This window comes from Erythrolamprus reginae, chromosome 6 (genome assembly GCF_031021105.1).
Source record: "Erythrolamprus reginae isolate rEryReg1 chromosome 6, rEryReg1.hap1, whole genome shotgun sequence".
Classification (NCBI taxonomy): Eukaryota; Metazoa; Chordata; class Lepidosauria; order Squamata; family Dipsadidae; genus Erythrolamprus; species Erythrolamprus reginae.
In genome coordinates, this window is record NC_091955.1 from 87,515,109 (window position 1) to 87,540,794 (window position 25,686).

A 25,686-nucleotide genomic window follows, 5' to 3' on the forward strand; every position below is an offset into this window, starting at 1 on the left:
CGTGCCACTCTCAAATTTCCTGGGAAAGTTTTCTGGGCTTGGGTTCTTAAGTAGCAAATGGTTCTTAAGAAGAGGCAAAAAAATCTTGAACATCCGGTTCTTATCTAGAAAAGTTCTTAAGTAGAGGCATATATATACAAATTAAAGAACCAGAAGAAGGTTGAGAACACAAAAGGATGGGGGGGGGGGGAATTGAGAAGTTAGAAGAAATGAGCAATGACTTCTGAAGAACTTGGTTTCAACTTCCACTCTTTAGCTCTGTTCTCCCACATAAATTCTCCACAGAAGTTCTCCCTCTCTCTATCTCTCCCTCCCTTTCTTTCAACATTCCACAGCTCAAATCACAATCAAAACAAATCAAATTCTAATCCATACCCAGCTTTCTTTTTGAGTCCCTTGACTGCTGCATAATCCTAATATCTAGGGATTGCAGCTTCTTTTCTGATTTAGCTTTCAGCCAGTTGTGGAAAAGAGCTCTGATGGGAAGTAAGATATAAAACAAAAATGGACCTATTTATCTCTTTAAAAGCACACTTTTAAGAAATCCTCCTTGCTCCTAATTGGTTCCTGAGATTGTTCTGTCGGGCTCTCTGGTAGAATTCTCCCAAAAATTCACAGGTACAAATTTCAGACATACACACACACATTTGAAAATTCAAAACAATGTTCTTTATAATGAAAATTCACTTAAACTAAGCCCTCTTTTGGTATAGCAAAGAGCACTCGTCTCCAAACAAACTGGTAATTTATACAAGTCCCTTATCAGTCCTGTGATACTTAGCTTGCAGCTGTGAGGCAATTCAAAGTCCTTCTTTCATAAAGTGAAACACACTTTGCTCTGGTTTAGTTTCAAAGCAAGGAAAGATCAGCACACAAAAAGTCAAAGTCAGGAAAGCAGTCACGAAACACAATGATCAGATAATCCTCCAATAATGGCCAAACCCACAGGCTGCTATTTAGAGCAGCCTCACTAATTACCACAGCCCCACCCAACCACAGGTGGCCTCATTTTCTTTGATAATAATCTCTCAGTTGTTGTTGCCTATGCATCGCTCTCTGCATGCCTGGCTGTATCATTAACTCTTGTTCTGAATCCAAGGAGGAGCTAGATAATTGATCTCCTTCTGAGCTGTCTGCCACACTCTCCTCCTCCCTGTCACTCATGTCTTCTTGGTCAGAGGAGCCTTCATCAGCAGATTCCACCGGGGGGGGGGGCAAAACAGGCCTGCAGCATGTGGATGTCTCCCCCACATCCACAGTCCTTGGGGCAGGAGCTGGGCCAGAGCTAACCACAATAGAGATTTTAATTTGTCTGGGTTTCAGATATCTCTGGCCATTGATTTGAATTGAAAACTTCAGATTTAACTCAATTATAGTCTGAAATCTTGGAATGGGATATCTCATCCCTATTCACTAAACAATATATAAATATAAATTAGTGCAACATGAAAAAACTATCTGAAATTTCTTTGCTTGCCAAAAATATATTGTTTTTGTGAAACCCTAGAAACCAAAATCAACCTTTCATTGCAACAGTGATATTTAAATGCAAGAATTTGACCTGTTTGAAAACTAACATAGCAACAAACTAAAGATTCCCACATGAAGAAATAAATATCTTCAGAGCTAATCACCGTCTATATTAACAGACTTTTTCTAGTAGATTACTTTAGTATATGCAAATATATTTCGGGATTGAAACGTTGAGTATGGATGATAACAATGCTTGCATTTTTCCTGAAAGTTGTAAGCCTACTCCTATATGTCTGCTATAATTTTTCAGCTGCTATCTGCAACCTCTTAAACCAAATGTACCTCTATCTGGTATAGGAGAAATTACACAGTTGCTTTAGGAATGTGCAGATAGATGTTATGTTCATGCCTAAACATGTTCTGAAATATATATTTTTAACCTTCAATCTTACCTCTCTCTCCATTATCAGGATAGCTCTCCGAAAATGGAACATAACAAGAAAAAACCCTGTCATTCCAGCTAAAGAAATGGCAGTTTTTAAAATGAGTTAGGTGGGCTGTGAAATTAAGGATACTATGTGATGGTTAACTATTGACCACTCTTTCATTCTTTAGAATTGCTGGTATGATTTGGTTAGAATATTTACTAAAATTAATTCAAAGTTTGTCATATTTCTGTAGCTCTTACATCAATTCCTGTAGCCATATCAATATAGATATTTGGGGAAATGTGTTTCAGAAGGATGGGACCATCTATTGCTTGTTGTCTTATCTTCAGGTGCTTTGGATAATAGGTTCTTCTTTGTGGCAGCCTCTTAGATATTGGAACTCTGCTTTCATGTCACCCCTAGTTCTTACTTTCATTAAACTTTTCATTTATTCACAACCATTCTTCATATGTTTTATCCTCCAATGACCACTATAACATCTTCTTGCTCAAAGTCAAAAGAACTATCAGACTACACATACCACTAATAACCATAACCAAGAAAAACAAACTATTATATCAATAAAGAAGCTACAATTAAAAAAATTCCCTCTGCCAAAAAATCAAAGCAGGTTATGTAGCTAACTTCAAAAAGTGCTACAAAAATATATGCCACCAAATAAAGAGGGGATGCTCCAAATATCACAGCAAACAAGAGGAAAACCTTCTGCGCATAAAATCCAACCACACCTTCTACAACTTTGTAAATAACAAACTCAAGGACTCGAGACACCTCCCACCACTACAAAGACCACTGCAACAACATCGCCAAAAAGGCTTCAAGAGTTGTTAACCTAATCTTACATAGCTTCTTCTTTGGTAATATCACACAACTAACCAGAGCATACAAAACATTTGTCAGACCAATCCTTGAATACTGCTCTTCTGTCTGGAACCCACACCGCATATCGGACAAGTTACAGCAAGTTACAGCAATGAAAAAAAATCCTGGAAAGACTTGGAAAACATTCTTTCCAGAGAGCAGAGAAAAACAATGAAAGGCTCTGCAAGGTAAGAGCTAGGAAGATTGTTAGCAGCTAGTTAGGGCTGGAAGGGAGAGGAGCTACATTCGGAGTATAAAACACACCCAAATTATCAGCCTCTTTTAGGGAGGAAAAGGGTGCGTCTTATACTCCGAAAACTACAATACAGTGGTACCTCTACTTAGGAACGCCTCTACTTAAGAACTTTTCTAGATAAGAACCAGGTATTCAAGATTTTTTTTGCCTCTTCTTAAGAACCATTTCTACTTAAGAACCCGAGCCCGGAAAAATTTCCCAGGAAATCTGAGAGTGGCACGAAGGCCTGGCCAGTTTCCTGCCTGTCCCCCTTTAATCCCGGCCATCTCGAGCTTTACTGGCTGCCAGAGGAGCCTTTTGGTAGCGCTTAAGGAGGCTTTGGCAGTCCAGAGTGAACATAGCATTTTCCTTTCTCTGGGCACTTGGAGAGGGAATAAACCTCTGCCAGCGCCCAGAGAAAAGAAACACTTACTTTGCTCTTGGCAGCAACTGCCCCCCTCTTCTTCCTCCTCCTCTTCCCATCCAAATTCTGAGCTTTTATTTCTTTCCTAATGGGTTTGCACACATCATTTGCTTTTACATTGATTCCTATGGGAAAAATTGCTTCTACTTACAAACGTTTCTACTTAAGAACCTGGTCACGGAACGAATTAAGTCCGTAAGTAGAGGTACCACTGTACTTAAATTTCTTACTTAATTTTCTTAATATTCTGTGCATGTTCAATCCCCAGATGGTCATTTTTCTCCCCTCCCTTCCTTCCTCCAGAATGCAAAGCAGCCAATTCTCCCTTAGGTAGTATATATGCTGCCAATACCCTAACTCCATGTTAGAAATGTATGTGGCAGCATTCCAGGAATTAGCAGTCTTTGCAAATCCAAGGTCTTTTGACTTTCATTGTAAGTGAAACTGGGCAGCAATGACTGTGTGGAGATAATCATCATCTTCGTACAGCCCAGGCTTATTCCGGGCTGATTAAAATGCAGCATTCTGATTTGTTCAGCATAATCCCAGGCTTTGCTTCACTGCGTGCCAGCTTTCATTCCTGCTTCTCTATCAAGGCGAAGATGTAATTGGAAGTCCTGCACTGACCTTGGTTGAAGTCATTGGCCTCCCTTCTTAGTGGAGAGAGCCCAGGGTAATGAGAATGTGTATTGCATCCACACACAGGTAATACCATCTCTGTCAAGTACTTAACACTTATCTTGGTGTAAATGCTCACAAGAGAGGGGGGGGAATCATTGTAACTCCTGTTTTGATCACAACACAGGTATTATACATACATCGCAACATAGAAACATAGAAGACTGGTGGCAGAAAAAGCCCGCATGGTCCATCTAGTCTGCCCTTATACCAGTGGTGGGCTCCTACGGGAACAGTCAGGAATGCAGTTCCGGTAGCAAAATTTGGAGCTCCACCCCAGAGCATCCAATTTGCACTGAAAGATGTTGAAACAAAATGCATAAGCCACGTCCATAGTGTGGTAGTAAAAATTTTGGTAGCCCATCACTGCCTTATACTATTTCCTGTATTTTATCTTAGGGTGGATATATGTTTAAATTCAGTTACTGTGGATTTACCAACCATGTCTGCTGGAAGTTTGTTCCAAGCATCTACTACTCTTTCAGTAAAATAATATTTTCTCACGTTACTTCTTTGGCAAAGATTTTTTTTCTCTCTCTCCAATCACAGTACAATAAAAATTATAACAACAACATCAAATTGTTTTACAATAAATCAATTTCAGGAAGTTATAGAATACAATGCTACCACCTTCACTTTTGACATCTGAATAAAAATACTGTAGCTGCCCAATTTTTTAATATTATAAAAATATACTATTAGCTAAGACCCCATTTAAGCTGTTCCTAATTCTAGTATCTCACATTGAATAGGCTGAAATGTTTCAAATCTCTCCTAATTGCTTCCATATCAATTTTCATATATAATCAATACCCTTTACAAATAGTTAACGCCTATTAATAAAATACCCTTCAATTTTTTTTTGAAAAATTCTTACAGTAGCGTAGTCAAAGGGGAAAATATAAACCCAATAATATCACCAACTCTTGCCTAATTAATGCAATTACCAACCTAATTACTAATTGCGTTATATAAAAAAATAAAAATAAAAAGGATAGAATCAAAATAAAATTAAATCTATAAAAGATAAAATAAAGTTAAGTCTCTAAAGAAATTAAGAAATTAAAAAAAACAACTTAAGACAGAAAATATTCTGATCTTTCCCCCAACATACCATAAAAGGAGGTGGGAAAAGCTCCTGTTTTAGAAATAGTTGAAACCACAATCTTGGTGTGAGCAACATACACAATTTTAGAATCTCTCTGCCTCCAATTGGAAGGACAGGTTCTTCATTGGGTTAGGGTTTTCCTGGGGGAGCATCTTATATCAGTATTTCTATCTTGTTTTCGCTTTTGCAGAAATCCACTATGCTGATTTTTATCAGAGGTTGCAAAAACTTTGATGGAGTTGTCGAAGTCTCGAATATCTTACCCGATTCCCTTGTTTCAGCTACTAACTTCCATAATTTTAATTCCAACTTAACTTCTGCGGAGCTTATCCCGTATTTAAGGGGTTCCTAAAGGTGTGTGTGTAGGTGCACTAATGTGTGATGGTTCCTGTCACATTCTACTTCTTTCAATTTGTTCATTCAAATTTGTAAATTTTGTTTGATGAATGAATAAAGAAGTACAAAAACATGGTGTCTGAGGCCAATGGCTGCCTGGAATCATTCATTTTCAACTTCTATTTCAGTGTTTCCCAACCTTGGCTACTTGAAGATATTTGGACTTCAACTCCCAGAATTCCCCAGCGCTGGCTGGGGAATTCTGGGAGTTGAAGTCCAAATATCTTCAAGTGGCCAAGGTTGGGAAACACTGTTCTATTTCTCGACTTAGGTATAGGCTAAGGTGACCAGATGTCACGCCTTCAGCAGGACAGTCCCGCTTTTTAATGATTTTTCCCGCGTCCTGCGGTGGTTCAAAAATGTCCTGATTTTGGAGCTGTTTCCCCACCCACCCCCAGTCCCAAAGCCTGGCAAAGTTTGCAAAAAGTTTGGAGCAAGCGTGTGAACAGCCCTTTCAGGAAGGCACTAAGCTTCTGCCCTTCGGCTTTGGAGGTGGCCTCTCCTGCAGCTGCAGCGCCCCACCTGACTGGAGCTTCCCTGGCAATGGCGGGAGGTGATATTTGCAGCTCTTGGGCAGCAGGAAGGGCTCAGGCCCGAGGTGGGCCTGCAGGGGCAGTGGGGCCGGGCAGCTCTGGTGGGTGCGGGGCATCTGGGCAGGCAGCGAAAGCAGTGCTGCCAAGCAGGGGTTGAAGTAGGAGCGGGAGGGAGCCGGCAGCAGTGGCACCGGGCAGTAGATGCAGGGCAGCGGTGGGGCAGGCAGCTGTGAGTGGGAGCTCCAGGGCAGAGTCACCAACAGCAGCGGCTAGACGTGTTGCTGGACGCAGTACATGCTGGCGCTGCGCTTGATATCTTCTTGGATATAACTCCAAGAAAATCAAACTTCTGTGAAATCAAACTATCCAATTAGGAAGCAACACTGATTGACAATCAATTTCATTTTGTTGTCAGCACATTCAACTTTTGTACAGAACAAAGTATTCAATGAGAATATTTCATTCATTCAGATCTAGGATGTGTTATTTGAGTGTTCCCTTTATTTTTTTTTAGCAGTGTATATTGTACCTACACACTCACTCTCTCTCTCTCTCACACACACACACACACATACTCATCGCTGTCCATTTTGAAATGTAGCGGAAAGAGGAAATATGAGGGTTCACCAGGTTGATGCCATAGGGAACAAAACTTTAATTGAATCTAGATGTTCTGTTTCGGATATTACAAAGCCTCCTCCCAGAAGGTAGCAAAGAAAATAGGTCATGAAGAGGATGTGTAGCATCCCAGACAACCCCACGGACTCTGCTCAAGCATCACTAATGTGCCATGTCCTGGATAGATGGAAGTAAACTACCAATAATGTTTTCTCCCATCCTCGCCACTCTCTGAACCGCCTTCCCATCTGGAGTAATAATGTTTCCAAACCAGAGAGTAATGCAGTATGACAGGATGTTCTTAATTGTCCCTCTACAGAAAGTGATAAGGACAGGAGAAGGAAGATGTACTTTTCTTATGCACAGCTGTGCCCGCTTCCCCAGTGTCTCACTGTTGAATATCCAAGCTAGCCTACCCATTAGGTGCACACCCAGAAGCCTGATGCAAGCTTAATGGGGCTACATGGGGCTACCTTTGAAAAGTGTTCAGAAACTTCAGATCGTGCAGAATGCAGCTGCGAGAGCAGTCATGGGCTTACCTAGGTATGCCCATGTTTCACCAACACTCCGCAGTCTGCATTGGCTGCCGATCAATTTCCGGTCACAATTCAAAGTGTTGGTTATGACCTTTAAAGCCCTTCATGGCATCGGACCAGAATATCTCTGAGACTGCCTCCTGCCGCAAGAATCCCAGCGACCGATTAGGTCCCACAGAGTGGGCCTTCTCCGGGTCCCGTCAACTAAACAATGCCGGTTGGCGGGTCCCAGGGGAAGAGCCTTCTCTGTGGCGGCGCCGGCTCTCTGGAACCAACTCCCCCCGGAGATTAGAACTGCCCTTACTCTTCCTGCCTTCCGAAAACTCCTTAAGACTCACCTTTGCCGTCAGGCATGGGGAAACTAAACATCTCCCCTGGGCATGTTAATTTATACATGGTATGCTTGTGTGTGTGTTTGCTATTACATGGGGTTTTTCTTAAATCGTTAAATATTTTAATTAATTGGATTGTTGTGACTGTTTTTACTTGTTGTGAGCCGCCCCGAGTCTTCGGAGAGGGGCGGCATACAAGTCCAACTAATAAATAAATAAATAAATAAATAATATTAACCGCTCCAAACTTGACTGTTGTTGAAGCGTGGAATTCACTACCGGACTCTGTAGTGTCATCCCCGAACCCCCAACACTTTACCCTTAGACCATCCACGGTTGACCTCACCAAGTTCCTAAGAGGTCAGTAAGGGGCGTACATAAGTGCACCAGAGTGCCTGCCGTCCCTATATCTTTTTCTACTATTTTACTACTATTTTTCTACTATTTTTCTACTATTCTCTCATAGTTATATTTTACTCCTTTATTTTCTAATCTATTCTCCCTTTAATACATTCTACCTGGTTATATCCTCTAAAACCCTCAATGTGTATTATTGTGTATTGGACAAAATGAATGAATGAATGAATGAACGAACGAACGAACAAACAAACAAACAAACAAACAAACAAATAAAATAAATTCATTTAGATTTCTATGCCTCCCTTCTCAACTGATTCATGGTGGCATACAATATAGTAAATACAGTAGAAAACAAATGTGTAAAAATCTAATATTAAAATATTACGAAAACTAAAAAGTTCTAAAACCCCGTTTATCCCAACGCAACCATCCACGTTCAGCTAATCCAGTCACTCATGGCCTCAGCCAGAATTAGATCTCAGCACTCACGCCCCCCCTCCATGCCTCATTTGAAGATGAGTCTTCAAAGCTTTGCAAAAGGTCAGGAGAGAGGAGGCGGTACGTATCTCTGGAGGGAGTTCATTCCAAAGGGCTGGGGCCACCACAGAGAAAGCTCTTCCCCTAGGTCCTGCCAGACAACATTGGTCGATGGGACCTGGAGAAGACTGACTCTGTGGAACCTAACTGGCCACTGGGATACATGAGGCAGAAGGTGGTCCTGAAGGTAATTTGGTCCTAAGCCATGTAAGGCTTTATAGGTCATAAAGATCATAGGCCATTCCCATCCAACAATGAATCTTGACATCCAAATAAACATGGGAATTCTGTATCATGAATTTCTCGCTGGGTTGTGTTTACTTTCCACTCTAGCCATCACACTCGCCTGGCATAGTAGCAGCGAAACACACAGGGAGATTTACAGGGCAGGCAAACTATAAATCCATGCCGCATTGTGCCTATGATTAAATGGTAATATTAACTATATGAGGATTTATGCAATGTTAACAGCAGGTAACACCGCATGGCAAAGAAGAGATTGGTACAGATGTCTTCAGTAGCATATCATTCCCATAAAACACGGTATAGAAGCAACTCAAGAAGGAAGAAGGAAGAAGGAAGAAGGAAGAAGGAAGAAGGAAGAAGGAAGAAGAAGAAGAAGAAGAAGAAGAAGAAGAAGAAGAAGAAGAAGAAGAAGAAGAAGAAGAAGAAGAAGAAGATAGAAGAGGCTCGACTACTGTAATGCTCTCTACATGGGGCTACCTTTGAAAAGTGTTCGGAAACTTCAGATCGTGCAGAATGCAGCTGCGAGAGCAATCATGGGCTTTCCCCAAAATGCCCCTGTAACACCAACACTCCGCAGTCTGCATTAGTTGCCGATCAATTTCCGGCCACAATTTAAAGTGTTGGTCATCACCTATAAAGCCCTTCATGGCACCGGACCAGGGTATCTACGAGACCGCCTTCTGCCGCACGAATCCAAGCGACCGGTTAGGTCTCACAGAGTGGGCCTTCTCTGGGTCCCGTCAACAAAACAATGTTGTTTGGCGGGCCCCAGGGGAAGAGCCTTCTCTGTGGTGGCCCCGGCCCTCTGGAACCAACTCACCCCGAAGATTAGAATTGCCCCCACCCTCCTTGCCTTTCGTAAGCTCCTTAAAACCCACCTCTGCCATCAGGCATGGGGGAACTGAGATATTCTTTCCCCCTAGGCCTTTACAATTTATGCAGGGAATGTTTGTTTGTATGTATGTTTGGTTTTACAAATAAGGGTTTTTAACTGTTTTAGTAATGGATTTACATGCTGTTTTGTAGTACTGTTGTTAGCCACCCTGAGTCTACGGAGATGGGCGGCATACAAATCCAATAAATAATAATAATAATAATAATAATAATAATAATAATAATAATGAGGAGGAGGAGGAGGAGGAGGAGGAGGAGGAAGGCAGGAGGAGGAGGAGGAAGGCAGGAGGAGGAGGAGGAAGAAGGAAGGAGGGGCAGGGAGGAGGAAGAAGAAGAAGGAGGGAGAGGCAGTGGAGAAGGAAGAAGAAGAGGAGCCATAGGAGGAAGAAGCAGAGGACGAGAAGGACCAGAATTTGCTTCTGTTGTGGTCAGATGTAAACATAATTTAGGCATTTATCTTCTTCTGAAACCTACATACATATCAGTCTCACTCCCACATTTAATTCAATAAATCCCAACTTTGCATTAGATAAACAGTAACAGTAGATATTGTATATTGGGAGAATGGTAAACATCCAGGGACTGAAAACTATACTCGTGCATGAAGATGGGAGAAGATTGGATCCCCAGCCCAGTTGTGGTTGGCTCTGGAAAAAGTGTGCAATCTATTCAAAACAAAATCCATTTGGAGGGATAAGAGCAGCCGAATCCATTTCAGCAAGCTCCTCTTTTTTGTACTGTTCGAATTTACAAATAACCAAGAAGAATAAGCCAGGAAACGAGGCAAACGAAAGCCTCTGAGTTTGACTGAAGTAGATTTGCAGAACTCAGGAAATACATCCTGCATTATGGAATAGAAGACCAGCACCATCCATCTTTCCCCAGTCAATAACTTACAATCCCTCCCCTTAGCAAATATCAATACATTTTTGAAAAGCGCATTCAAAAAAAAGAGCCAATATTTCTGAAAGCAGCATATATTGGGAGGTTATGTATGTATTATTAAAAGTGACTTTAGAAAAAAAAAAGATAACATCCATTTTGGAAATTTACATTTAAAAGGAAAGTATAACTTCTGAGAAAAAAATAAGTTGGAAATTCCACTTAAACATCTGCCCAATGCATAATTCTATAATTTGCAAAGATGTATCGTGAAGATTTTTTTAAAAAAATAAAGCCTTATTAGGGGCCATTGTGCAACACAGGTTCATTTATCATCAAAGGATGTGTAATGCATAGTTTTTAACAAACTTTTGAAAGAAGAATAGTAATGAAATAGTCTCATAAAATATAAATAGCACAATTGCAAAATAACTCAATTGCTTTGTAATATTTATGAAAACACTGGCAGACTTCTAAGATAGTGCCAAAATAGAAAAAGAGTCAAGTTCAATATTGAAGCAAAATAATAATAATAATAATAGGTTTCCTTGGTATTTCAGCAGGTTGAAGATATCTATGGTATTCATCGGGTCAGTCCTCTGGTGCTGATCTATGAGAAGAATTACACACCTGCTCTCACCCAAGGTGTGCTGCACATAATGCTACCATAATGCATAAAGCCGGGGTGGCGCAGCAGGTAGAGTGCTGTACTGCAGGCCACTGAAGCTGACTGCTAGATCTGAAGGTCAGCGGTTCAAATCTCATCACCGGCTCAAGGTTGACTCAGCCTTCCATCCTTTTGAGGTGGGTAAAATGAGGACCCGGATTGTGGGGGCAATAGCCTAGCTCTGTTAAAAAAGTGCTATTGCTAACATGTTGTAAGCCGCCCTGAGTCTAAGGAGAAGGGCGGCATAAAAATTGAATAAATAAATAAATAAATAATTTAACAACCGGTTTACCTAGTGGATGTTCTGCCTGACCGGCCTCAAGCAATGATTAATGGTCCAGAAAAGAAGGTCAGACACACACGTGGAGAGTTAGTCAGCAAACGTGTATTAAACAGTAAAGAAAAAAGTCTAAAGCAAATGGTCCTTACTTTCAGGAGTAACAGAGAGGATTCGTTGCAAATTCAGTCAGCTACAAAGGTCAGTGAAAAGCCAACAAATACACAAGGCATGGAGCATAAATAGTCCAAGAGTCTCTGAATATTCACAGCACAAAAGCAGCAGCTTGTCCCAGAGTGTTCAACTCCCACAACGCTGAGTTGAAATACAAGAGCAGGAACTTCAAAGCAGGAACAAACGACGCCACACAAACCACCCAGATAATCAGCCACAGTTTGCCTTGGCCCCGTTCCCTTTTTATGCTGTTAGCCCTCATTAAGGGAACCACACCCAGCCCAGGTGTGCTTATCCTACTTCTTAAAGCGATCCCTTCTTTGCAAGGCCCTACGGTTGCGTAAATTGATGTACTGTCCTGCAGACGAGCTGAGAGAGGATAAACTATCGGACGAATTGCCAGCCCCTTCCCCTGAACTGTCTGCCAGTTCTTCCTGGCTCTCTGCCCCATCTTCCTGACTGACGGCTACATCTTCCTGACTGTCAGCTGCATCATCCTGGCTGTCAGCCAGGCTTTCACAGTCACTGTGTGCCGCGTCTCCCCCATCTGTGGGGGCAATAGCTGGCCCAGGCCCAAACACAACAGTGGAGAACCGAAAATGTGTGGTTGCTTGCGTGCAATTTCAAACGCACAGCAATTTCATGAGTGTGGCTTCTAGAAGATCTTTTCAGGCAGCCATGGTGAGTGAAATGGTTGAGGCACAGAAATCAGCTGGGCTATGTGGGTGGGGTGAGCTTGTCAGGCCGAAGCCATCATTTGAGTTGGACACTTTGGCCTGCCACAGATTAGAATGTAGAATGTACTAGTTCTGTGGGAATTTGGGAGTTGCTGTTGCATGAGGGTTGTAGAGTTGTAGCCATAACAATTTCCTTCTAGATTCTCAAGGTCATCCTTTGTTCAGCATCTGCCCGGAAGTTGATGGGAGGACCGGACACTTTGGCAAAACTGGACTGGGCCTTGTGGGTACAGGCATAAGGGAATGAACTTTAAACTGGGTGGAGAAACCCACAGGACTTCAGATTCTGGTTTCTCACAGATGTGCCAACATGGTTCTGTTAATAAATTGGAACTTTGAGGAAGGCTATGCCTCGGACTCTGATTTAATTTCAAATGCTATTTGGAACCCTGACTGACTGAGCCAGAGAGTGAGATATATAGGATGGGATACATAGTTGGTTTCTCTTTTCTATGAGCTGGGGAACAGGAGCATGCTCTGCGCACACTTGTGCATGTGTGAAGATAATTATTCCTCTGCTCCACTGAGTGCCATGTCGTCCCCCCTTGCCTGCTCTTCCAGCACCCCCCTCCCTTGCTAGTAACCCTTCTCAGGCCTAAGGGACCTGAGACTGCCTCATCCTCAGAGTTGGGTTACTGCCCGGATGGGGAGGGGATGCAGTGGGGTAGCAAAAATAGAACTCCACCCCAGAGCACCCAATTTGCACTGAAAGATGTTGAAAGAAAATGCAGGGCGTCCTGTATTATCCATACCCACAGTGTGGTAGCAAAAAATTTGGTAGCCCTTCACTGCTTTTACTGCTGATAATGTTTTTAGCTTTCTTGTCAGAAAAGTTTTATTACTCACATGGGGTGGGTTTTTTTTCAAGGAGGAGGAAGGCATGACAGCAGAAGTCCTGGGCTCAGACATGTAAAACGGAGTTGTTATATCTGGAATACAGTCCAGTATTTGCAGCAATCAGACCTCTCATCCACACAATGGTCCATTAATCATTTAACAGATTAGTTTTGTTGCCTTGGATGAAAGACCCTTCACTGAAAGCAATCAATCTACCCTATTAAAATAAAGCCCCAAAGACTGTTTCCACATTTTGCGTCATTCCTTCCCCCTTGTATACTTCAGTTTCTTGAATCATGATTTGCAACGGGCAAAACGGTGAGAAGAAAATCAGGTTACAAGTGGTGTGCCACAAGGGTCTGTTCTGTTCACTCAATCCGCGAACACGGAGAACGGAGAGGAGACTAAATCTAGATTTATAATAACGGATTGTATTAATAAACTTATCCAAAATGTACCTATTAGTACTTCTACTTTTTTTTTATCATGGGACAAATGAAGACCAGGATGTTTAGTTGGCCAGAGACGGAATACTTACTACTAAGAGTATCATGTCCTGGAAACAACATGCACCAGGATTGTTGTACTTCAGATACTCTTATTCTCAGCAACCATTTCCCTGTGTTATGAATTTGGAACCCACAGTTTTTTTCCCGAATGCCATCACTCTGCTAAACAAATAATTCCCTCAACACTGTCAGACTTTCTACTAAATCTGCACTTCTATTCTACTAGTTTTTCTCATCATTCCTTTCACCCATTTCCTTCCACGTTGACTGTATGACTGTAACTTGTGGCTTATATCCTAAGATTTTTATTAATATTGCTTCTTCATTGCTTATTTGACCCCTATGACAATCATTAAGTGTTGTACCACATGACTCTTGACAAATGTACAGTGATCCCCCGTTTATTGCGTCCCCAACCATTGCGAACAGGGTACTTCGCTATTTTTCAACCCGGAAGTCAAAAATACCATCTACGCATGCGTGCCGGGCACGCATGCATAGATGGCAGCGGCTTCCCTGGGTCTTCCCCCTCTTGCTGGCGTCAGCGAGGAGTTTCCCCACCGCCCACGCAAACTCCTCGCTGCCGCTTGCCCGCCCTTCGCCTGCCCACGCCGTTCGCTCCCCCCTCTTGCTGTCGGGAGGGCGAGAAGCCCTCCCCAGCACCCGCTCGCCCGCCCTTCGCCCTGGCGGAGAAATTCCAGCCCCCACCTGGTCCCGCCCGATCCTCCTCCCTGAGGCAGCTCGCCCTCCCATGGCCGCTTCCTCCACCCTCTATTGCAAGCCTCTCTCCTCCCATATTCTGCCCCCCTCCCAGCTTCCAAGCCGCATTCGCCTTCCTCCGCCACCACCAGCATCCAGCTCCCGGCCAAGCAGCCAGGAAAGCCGAGCCGGGCGTGACGTGGAACATCGGCGCGGGAGGCAGGAGACAGCCGCCGTCACCGCCATACGCGGCTCGGCTTCCCTGGCTGCTGCTCCGGTCGCCCGATCGTCTCCTGCCTCCCGTGCCGATGTTCCCTGCCAAGCCTGGCTCGGATTCCCTGGCTGCTTGGCCGGGGGGGGGGCTCGGCCGAAAGGAGCTGGAGACGCAGAGCTGAACACACCCCTTCATCCCCAAAGGCCGGCCTTTTTGTCTGGGAGGGAAGATGACGTGCCGGTGGCACAGGGGCGAGGGGCGGGAGGCAAATCGCTGCGTCTCCAGCCACTTTTGGCCGAGCCCCCCCTCCGGCCAAGCAGCCAGGGAAGCCGAACTGGGCTTGGCGGGGAACATCGGCACGGGAGGCAGCTTCTGCCGGACATGGGCAATGGGCGGGACAGAGAAGCGGGGAGAATCAGGAGGCTCCTTTGGCAGCTGGGGGCTGCCTGGCTTTGTTGTTTTGGCTGCAGCGGGTGCCAGGCAGCCTCCAGCCGCCAAAGGAACCTCCTGATTCTTCCCGCTTCTCTGTCCCGCCCATTGCCCGTGTCCGGCAGAAGCTGCTGCCTTATTGCTCTTTGCCGGCGGGATGCAAACTGCTGGGGTGGGAGGGTGTCCTGACAGCCCCCCCACCCATATGCTTCGCCTCCCGCCGGGCAAGAGCGCTCGGGTGGCAACTTCTTCTAGATACGGGCGATGTCCACGCTCTCTCTCGGCGCTTTCGAGCTGAGTCCGTGAGCGAGTTCGCTCCCGGACTCGGCTCGAAGGCGGCGAGAGACAGCGCCAAGGAACGGGCCTGTCCACGCTCTCTCTCGGCGCTTTCGAGCCGAGTCCGTGAGCGAGTTCGCTCCCGGACTCGGCTCGAAGGCGGCGAGAGACAGCGCCAAGGAACGGGCCTGTCCACGCTCTCTCTCGGCGCTTTCGAGCCGAGTCCGTGAGCGAGTTCGCTCCCGGACTCGGCTCGAAGGCGGCGAGAGACAGCGCCAAGGAACGGGCCTGTCCACGCTCTCTCTCGGCGCTTTCGAGCCGAGTCCGTGAGCGAGTTCGCTCCCGGACTCGGCTCGAAGGCGGCGAGAGACAGCGCCAAGGAACGGGCCTGTCCACGCGCTCTCTCGGCGCTTTCGAGCCGAGTCCGTGAGCGAGTTCGCCTCCGGACTCGGCTCGAAGGCGGCGAGAGACAGCGCCAAGGAACGGGCCTGTCCACGCTCTCTCTTGGCGCTTTCAAGCCGAGTCCGTGAGCGAGTTCGCTCCCGGACTCGGCTCGAAGGCGGCGAGAGACAGCGCCAAGGAACGGGCCTGTCCACGCTCTCTCTCGGCGCTTTCGAGCCGAGTCCGTGAGCGAGTTCGCTCCCGGACTCGGCTCGAAAGCGCCGATAGACAGCGCCCCCCGGACCCCCAACCCGGGTTTGGGGGGCTGCTAGGAAGCCCTCCATGCCGGCGGCAAACAGCCGCGCCGCCCCCAATCTTCGGCTCCTCGCTAGCGCTGTGGGAGTAAAAACACCATCTGCACATGCGCAGACGGTGTTTTTACTTCCGCATCGCTACTTCGCGAAAACCCGCTCGTTGCGGGGGCTCCTGGAACGGAACCCTCGCAACGAGCGGGGGATCACTGTATATTTTATTTTATGTACGCTGAGAGCCCACAGAGTGGGCCTTCTCCGGGTCCCATCAACTAAACAATGTTGGTTGGTGGGCCCCAGGGGAAGAGCCTTCTCTCTGGCGGCCCCAACTCTCTGGAACCAGCTCCCCCCAGAGATTAGAACTGCCCCTACCCTCCTTGCCTTTCATAAACTCCTTAAAACCCACCTTTGTCATCAGGCATGGGGGAACTGAAATATCTCCCCTGGGCCTATACAATTTATGTATGGTATGCTTGTGTGTATGCCTGTTTAATAATGGTGTTTTTTAAATATTTTAAATTGTAAATTTATTAGATTTGTTATAAACGGTTTTTTATTCTGTTGTGAGCCACCCCGAGTCTACGGAGAGGGGCGGCATACAAATCTAATAAACACAAACACACAAACACATATGCACCAAGACAAATTCCTTGTGTGTCCAATCACACTTGGCCAATAAAAATTCTATTCTATTCTATTCTAACTTGTGAGTACAGTGAAACCTCGACTTATGAACTTAATTTGTTCCATGACCAAATTCTTAAGTAGAAACATTTGTAAGAAGGAGCAATTTTTCCCATAGGAATCAATGTCTTCCTCCTCCTTGAAAAAACCCCCACCCCATGTGAGTAATAAAACATTTCTGACAAGAAAGCTAAAAACATGATCAACCCACCTCACCCAGTCACTTTATTTGCCCAATTTAAGATGTGAGCCTGCCTCTCCCAAATTTAAAGGCAACCCCCTGCGGCTTCTGTGATCAGACTAACAATTGAATGGCGGGATTGAGAGACCATTTTCAATTTTCTAACCCATACATTTTGTCAGGACGAAAGACTTTCTCTTTGGGTGCCCTGAAATCCAATTAACCATGCTGAGAAAGTAGGTTTTTACTCCCTGAAGCCAAGAATCTATCTATAGAACAGCTGCGGAGCTCACTGAATCGGGCGGGACTTCACTCTGACCTCATTCTCCGGCTAACAAATCAATCAAATTGAATGAATTAAATATAGTTAATGAGAGTATCGATCTGAGTAAGAGACTTCCTCGCCTATTCATCCTTTCTCTTCTTACTTGGGGGAAATGATAAAAAAAATAAAAAAAAATAAAACCCGGCAGGAGGGAGTCTACTAACAATTCATCACTCAAAGGATTTCCAATTTAGGGGACGGTGGTTCAGTTAACTTTCTGATCTGGAAAATTAGGGGAGACTGAATGAGGTCATAAGACTTATCGAACTGCTGTTGATGGATGACACTGTGTCAGCCAAGCTTCTCAGCGATGTGAAGCTACCACCGGGAAATGGTTTTTCAAAAAGTCTGGGGGAACAAAAAAAAGGCAAGATTCATTTGACAAATATCGACTCTGGTCATGTGACATTGATCCATATCTCCCCCACACACACACACCAAAAAGCTTGAAACTTAAGTAAAGATATGTAGTCAATTGCATTCATTTAAGGATGTTTTTCATTAGCCTGAAAATCATGAGGACTACATGTATATGGAAACAGACATACTGTATTTTGGGGAGTATAAGACGCACCTTTTCACCCCTAAAAGAGGCTGAAAATTTGGGTGTGACTCATACTCTGAATGTAGCTTTTTTAAAGCTTTTTTTTTTCCAGCCCTAACAAGGTGCTAACGATTTTTCTGCCTCTTACTGGCTTGCAGGTTTTTTTTTAACATTGCTAATTGCTCAGAAGAATGGTTTTTTCAAGTCCTAATGAGGGGCTAACACTCTTCCCAGCTTGCAGGCTTTTTCATGGCTACTCTCTCCAATGAAGGTTTTTTTCAGCCCAGGCTTTTTTTTCATTGCTTCTCACACCAAATAAGGGGGTTTTTTCTCTCTCTGTTGTCCGTCTGTCTATATCTATCTATCTGTCTGTCTGTCTGTCTGTCTGTCTGTCTGTCTGTCTGTCTGCCTGCCTGCCTGCCTGCCTGCCTGCCTGCCTGCCTACCTACCTACCTATCTATCTATCTATCTCTATCCATAGCCATAGCCATTTCCCTCTCATCTCCATATCTATCTATCTATCTATCTATCTATCTATCTATCTATCTATCTATCTATCTATCTATCTATATCCATAGCCATTTCCATCTCATCTCCATATCTATCTATCTATCTATCTATCTATCTATCTATCTATCTATCTATCTATCATCTATCATCTATCTATCTATCTATCTATCTATCATCTATCATCTATCTATCTATCTATCTATCTATCATCTCTCTCTCTCTCTCTCTCTCTATCATCATCATCATCTAGTCTGTCTAATTTAAAAGAATCATCCTAGTGATGGCGAACCTTTTTTTGCTCAGGTGCCAAAAGGAGGCTTTCTTGAGGCCTGGGGAAAGTGAAAATGGCTCAACGGACCAACCAGAAGTTCATTTCTGAACTTCCGGCTGGGCCGCTGGGTGCATTTTTCACCATCCACAGGCTGAAGCCTGGGAAAGGCTAAAACTATCTCTCCCCCACATCCTCTGGAAGACCAAAAATCAGCTGGCCAGAATGTACATGTGCACTGGAGCACATAGGGCAATGCCTCACAGGTATGGTTCCACATGCCACCTGTGAGGTTCGCCATCACGGTCCTAGAAATAAGGAGAAATTTTCTGATGGTGAAAACAATCAACTAATGGAACAACTTGCCTTTGGAAGTTGTGGTATCTTCAGCAGTAGAAGATTTCAAGAGACTGGACTGAGATCTGTCAGAAATGGCAGAGGGCAGAGGTATCAAACTCGCACTGTCATAGCATCATCACAGGACATATCACATCTTTTCCCCACTTCACTAATCTGGGCGTGGGCATGGCCAGCGTGTGATGCATTCGGCCCACAGGCCATGAGTTTGACATAGCGTCAGGGGTGGGCAGGAGGCAAGACGGGGTGGAATGCAGTTCCACCGGCGGAAATGAAGCTGTGTGCACAGCTCCAGCTGATTGGCGGCAGTCACTTCCTGGATTACTGGTTTTGGCTCGGCTCTCCTTTGTTTCCCTGCTGCTGCGTCTGCGCTCCTTGCTTTTTTTTTTTCTTTCCTCTTCCTGTCCTCAGACAAGCTTCCCTCTCTCCTGCCCGGCTTCCCTCCAGCCTCATGTGGCCACCTTCTACCTATGGTGCAAGCAGAAGGTGTGGGTGGAAGCGGCGCTGGCAGCATTTATGTTTCTGGCAGCACCCGTTCACCTAGCTATCCAGCCTGAGGTGGGGGGGGTTGACCCAGGAAGGAGAGCGGGGGAAACACAAAGCAAATTGTCCCCCCCATCGAGCAACACTGGTAAGGTTGTAAGCTGAGGACTTAACAGTTCACTTGAACGATGATGATTGTTCAAGCCACTCCCACATGATCACATGGCCAGCAAGCCACTCACACCCAGTCACATGACCATTAAGCCACACCTACATAATAAGCCATACCCACAGTGTGGCAGTAAAAATTTTGGCTGCCCATTACTGCATAGGTATATGCATTGAAGAGCCGGGGTGGCGCAGCAGGTAGAGTGCTGTACTGCAGGCCACTGAAGCTGACTGTAGATCTGAAGGTCAGCAGTTCAAATCTCATCACCGGCTCAAGATTGACTCAGCCTTCCATCCTTCCGAGGTGGGTAAAACGAGGACCTGGATTGTGGGGGCAATAGGCTGGCTCTGTTAAAAAAAGTGCTATTGCTAACATGTTGTAAGCCGCCCTGAGTCTAAGGATAAGGGAGGCATAAAAATCAAATAAGTAAATAAATAAGTAAGTAAGTAAGTAAGTAAGTAAGTAAGTAAGTAAGTAAATAAATAAATAAATAAATAGAGTGAGTGAGTGAGTGAGTGAGTGAGCGAGCGAGTGAGCGAGTGAGCGAATGAGCGAATGAATGAATGAATGTATGAATGAATGAATGAATGAATGTATGAATGAATGAATGAATGAATGAATGAATGAATGAATGAATAAATAAATAAATAAATAAATAAATAAGGTCTTTTTTTCTTGGGCGGGGGTTGGACTACATGACCTATGAGGTCCGTTCCAACTCTGTTATTTTGTTATCTTCTGTGTAATTATAAATGAATGATCCCTGCTTTTCAACAGCAGCCCAGTCTGATTAGTCCTATGGCTGTCTGGCTTCAGTCTTTCAGTCTCATTAATTAAAAAAAGTGAGATCAATACAGATAATCCTCAGTTTCCATTCATTCATTAACAACCACTCAAAGTTACAATCATACAAAAAAAAAGTAATTTATAACGAGTCCTTGGACTTACAACCATCACAACATCCCCATTAAAAAACCCCATTTTATTTCTTTATTAGAGATGGAAGGGACCTTGTGAATCATCTAGTCCAACCCCCTGTTCAAGCAGGAGACCCTATACCATTTCGGACAAGTGGCAGTCCAATCTCCCCTTGAACGTCTCTAGTGTTGGAGCGCTCATAGGCAGGCTGTTCCACTGGTTGATCGCTCTCATGATCAAAATGGGGCATTGCGACTTTCCAAACTCTGCCCAAAGGAGTTGATGAACACATGGCCAGCTGCAGTAGGCGAATTAAGGAAATGTTTGGCTTGCTACAAGCCTCTTTTGTGCTGAGCTAAAATAAAAACTGGGCTAATTTGGTTATAGCAACACCTAAAGCATCTGTCTACGACTTCACAATCTATCTACTTTATGAGCTGTTTAAAGACTCCTTTTTTCTTCTTATTCAGCTTTTTTCTTTCCTGAAGTGAGCTTGAAAAATAAATCAAACCTGAAATGAAAACAATGGGGGAGAAGACTGATCGATACCATTAATGGCCTTCTTTCTTCCAGATGTCCGCTCTATTTTCTGGAACTTGAGTACTTTTGCTCTGCAAACACTTGGGGCTTTTAAGAGAGGCTATTTCCTCCCTTTAACCAGGTGTACTCAACTTGAAAAAGGTACCGTGCAACATAACTTTCATGGCCTGGTTTGAAATCAGAGGTCAAAATCAACACATTTTAGTATCAGAGCCCAGATGGCCATGTCTTACAATGAAGAGCATTGCTTCTACTATTTTTTTGTGTGGTGGGGGTCTTGAACATTGTTCAACATGCTTGCAAATATTGGCAAAGGTAAGCGGTGCTCAAATTAATACCCCGGCTTTGCTACCTTAGGCTTTGGGTAGTGTGTGGTTTTTTTCTTATTGCTTTGCTTTTTTTTTTTAAGCCATAACCCACAAAAATGTTGTAAAACTGGATGGATGGATAGATGGATGGATGGATGGATGGATGGATGGATGGATGGATGGATGGGTGGGTGGGTGGGTGGGTGGGTGGGTGTGCATGCACAAGTGCTCATACCCACAATTCAATGCCTGGGGAGGGCGAAAACAACTTCCCCCACCCCATGGAGGCCCTCTGGAGGCTGGAAACGGCCTGTTTCCCAACTTCTGGTGGGCCCAGTAGACTCATGTTTTACCCTCTCCAGGCTCTAAAGGCTTCCCTGGAGTCAGGGGAAGGTAAAAGCACCCTTCCCCATCCCCCAGGATGCTCTCTGGAAGCTAAAAACAGCTTCTGTGCCAGCCAAAAGTGAGCTGGCCGGCACACACATGCACGGTGGAGCTGAGTTAGGGAAATAGCTTGCATGCCAGCAGATATGGCTCCGCGTGCCACCTGTGGCACCTGTGCCATAGGTTTGCCATCACTGTTCTAAGATGTGAGCAGGTTCGGAGAAATATAGCCCAAAACGATCAAGCATTTTTTGCTCCATTGCGCCAAATAATTTTCTCTCTTTGTTTGCCATGTTGTTTTATTTTTTGATTATGCATATAATATCATTTTCACGGTCTGCGTAGGGCTATGAAACAGCAAATGGGAAAGAAGGGAGCTTTTAAGAAATAAATTAAACTGTGGTCCAGAATTAGCCTTCGATCGGAGCAGTGGAGAATTCTAATTTCCAGATTACCTATTAGGAATGCGGAACTGCCAATTAAACTGCGAATGGAGACAAAGAAGAAAATGGCTTTGGACGAGCAGACAGTGAGAGGAACCATCCCAATTCTCTTGATAACCTCAGTTCATCCTCAAAAATACACAGGCCAAGCGTGGGCCATTCTTATGAACCTCTTTGCCGGGCATCCCCAAGCATAAGGTTAATGGAGAGTGAAATATGTTTGGTCCGAGCCTCAAGTGAAGCAGAAAATGAGAGCCTTATCAATACCTGTTCATCCTGCTTGGCAGGCAAAACATGAAATGCTTATAATGACTAAACCCTTTGCCAGCCACGACAAAAAGAACAAAAAAGAAAAGACAGTCTCTTTCCATTAGATCTCTGAGAAAACATAATTGCGCTTTAATGAGATGAAGTAGATAAAGCGCCAGATGATAAATGGACTGCTCATCTCTACTTCCCCCAAAATCAGGGGATGGAACAACTGCATCTCAGAGCTCGTACTTTCTTCTGTGTGGTAGGAGAATCTCAGGCAGACAAAAAACCTGGCTCACCTTTTAATCGGAGCATCCCTGATTTGGTTTACTGAACCTCTACAAAATTTGCACTACACAATCTGGATGATGTTACAGTTTTATGGAGTCCGGGTCCAGCGGAATTCAGGTGTTATGGATGAGTCTGCATTCAATCTGGACAATGTTTGGACATTTTAAGAGTATTTAACACAAAAGAGCATATTTTGTAGTGCAGGGTTGAATTGTGGGATCCTTGGTACCCTCTGATTTTTATTGTTTTCTTGCAGACATTATTTGTTTGTTTGTTTGTTTGTTTGTTTGTTTGTTTGTTTGTTTGTTTGCTTGCTTGCTTGCTTGCTTGCTTGCTTGCTTGCTTGCTTGCTTGCTTGCTTGTTTGTTTGTTTGCTTGCTTGCTTGCTTGCTTGCTTGTTTAATATACCACCCTTCTCCTTAGACTCAGGGTGGCTTACAACATGTCCCACAAGATCATATGCTGCAACGTCCTGCCTGTCGGCGACTACTTCAGCTTCAACCACAACAACACAAGAGCACACAACAGATTTAAACTTAATATTAACCGCTCCAAACTTGACTGTAAAAAATATGACTTCAGTAACCGAGTTGTTGAAGCGTGGAATTCATTACCGGACTCCATAGTGTCATCCCCCAACCCCCAATACTTTACCCTTAGATTATCTACGGTTGACCTATCCAGATTCCTAAGAGGTCAGTAAGGGGCGAGTACAAGTGCACTAGAGGGCCTTCCTTCCCGTCCTATTGCTCTCCTATATCTCCTATACCTTTCTTCTATTCCTATATCTCTTCTTCTATTCTTTCATTGATATGTTCTATTACTATATCTTCTTTTCTATTCTTAGACAATGTGATTTTCTGTATGTGTTTTCTACGTTGTCTCTCATAGTTGAGGTCTACCTATGATGTCAATTACAAGCCTCCCTCATCTTTTTAAGTGGGAGAACTTGCACAATTGTTGTCTGACTAAATACTTCCCCGTATGTATGTATGTATGTATGTATGTATGTATGTATGTATGTATAGATAGATAGATAGATAGATAGATAGATAGATAGATAGATAGAGAATGTAGCTATAGAGATAGAGAGATAGAGAGATAGAGATAGAGAGATAGAGAGATAGAGAGATAGAGAGATAGAGAGATAGAGAGATAGAGAGATAGAGAGATAGAGATAGAGAGATAGAGAGATAGAGAGATAGAGAGATAGAGAGATAGAGAGATAGAGAGATAGAGAGATAGAGAGATAGAGAGATAGAGAGATAGAGAGATAGAGTGATAGAGAGATAGAGAGATAGAGAGATAGAGAGATAGAGAGATAGAGAGATAGAGAGATGATAGAGAGATAGAGAGATAGAGAGATAGAGAGATAGAGAGATAGAGAGATAGAGAGATAGAGAGATAGAGAGATAGAGAGATAGAGAGATAGAGAGATAGAGAGATAGAGAGATAGAGAGATAGAGAGATAGAGAGATAGAGAGATAGAGAGATAGAGAGAGAGAGATAGAGAGATAGAGAGATAGAGAGATAGAGAGATAGAGAGATAGAGAGATAGAGAGATAGAGAGATAGAGAGATAGAGAGATAGAGAGATAGAGAGATAGAGAGATAGAGAAATAGAGAGATAGAAGGAAAGATAGAGAGATAGGTATAGGGATAGAGTTGGATGGAAGGACAGACGGACAGGTAGGTAGGAAGATATAGATATAGGTATATAGATACACACACACATATATACAAATACATACATGCTCTCTCTCTCTCTCTCTCTCTCTCTCTCTCTCTCTCTCTCTCTCTCTCTCTTTCTCAGGGACTTGAGTAAGCATACAGTATAAGTAAGTCTAAAGTATGTATAAAATTATAACAGATAAGTTGACTTCAGATCATTTCCACAGTGCGCTGGAGATGAAAGAGAACTGCTATAATAAGAATACCTCCCCCTACAAATACATAGTTAGCAAGATGTCTTTATGCCAGGTTTAGGAAAGCATGAATATAAGCCCTTGGCTTTAATAAAAGAAAAAGAGGAAATGGAAAGCTGATTTTACCACGATAGCTTGTTATCTATCCAAACATTTGTTTCATTGAAATTCTATTTCTGAATCGTGACTAACAGCTCCTCAGACTCTCATTATGTTAGAGACGGTGTTTGCAATATTCTCTATTGCGCTAAGTTAATATGCTTCTGGATGAGCTAAAACAACAATAGCCATCCCATGGCAGCTGTTACGCAGTGAAGGGCTCCCAAATTTTTAGTACCATGCTGTGGGCGTGGCTTATACAGTCGCCCTGCATTTTCTTTCAACATCTTTCAGTGCAAATTGGGTGCTCTGGGGTGGAGCTCCATTTTTGCTACCCCAATGCATTCCCCACTGTGTCCACCCCCCCCCCCCACCCACCCACCCGTTCAGGCAGTAGCTGTTACGTCTCCGCAAGGCAAATAGTCCGACAAATACCAAGCTTCTGCGGGGTTCGGATCTCTCCCTCTTTGTAGGCATCTGCAGGATGATGGTTTGAAAAAGGGATCAGATGACAACATATTTTTGACAAGATCATCATGCAAGCACTGCAACTTAATGTACGTTCCTCAGAAATTTATTTATTTGTTTGTTTGCTTCTTTATTTATTTATTTATTTATTTATTTATTCACTCATTCATTCATTCATTCATTCATTCAATTTTTATGCCGCCCTTCTCCTTAGACTCAGGGCGGCTTACAACGTTAGCAATAGCACTTTTTAATAGAGCCAGCATGTTGCCCCCACAATCCAGGTCCTCATTTTACCCACCTCAGAAGAATGGAAGGCTGAGTCAACCTTGAGCCGGTGATGAGATTTGAACCACTGACCTTCAGATCTACAGTCAGCTTCAGTGGCCTGCAGTACAGCACTCTACCTGCTGCGCCACCCCGGCTCTTGTGGAACTACAGTAGTACATAATTGTGGCATTTTTG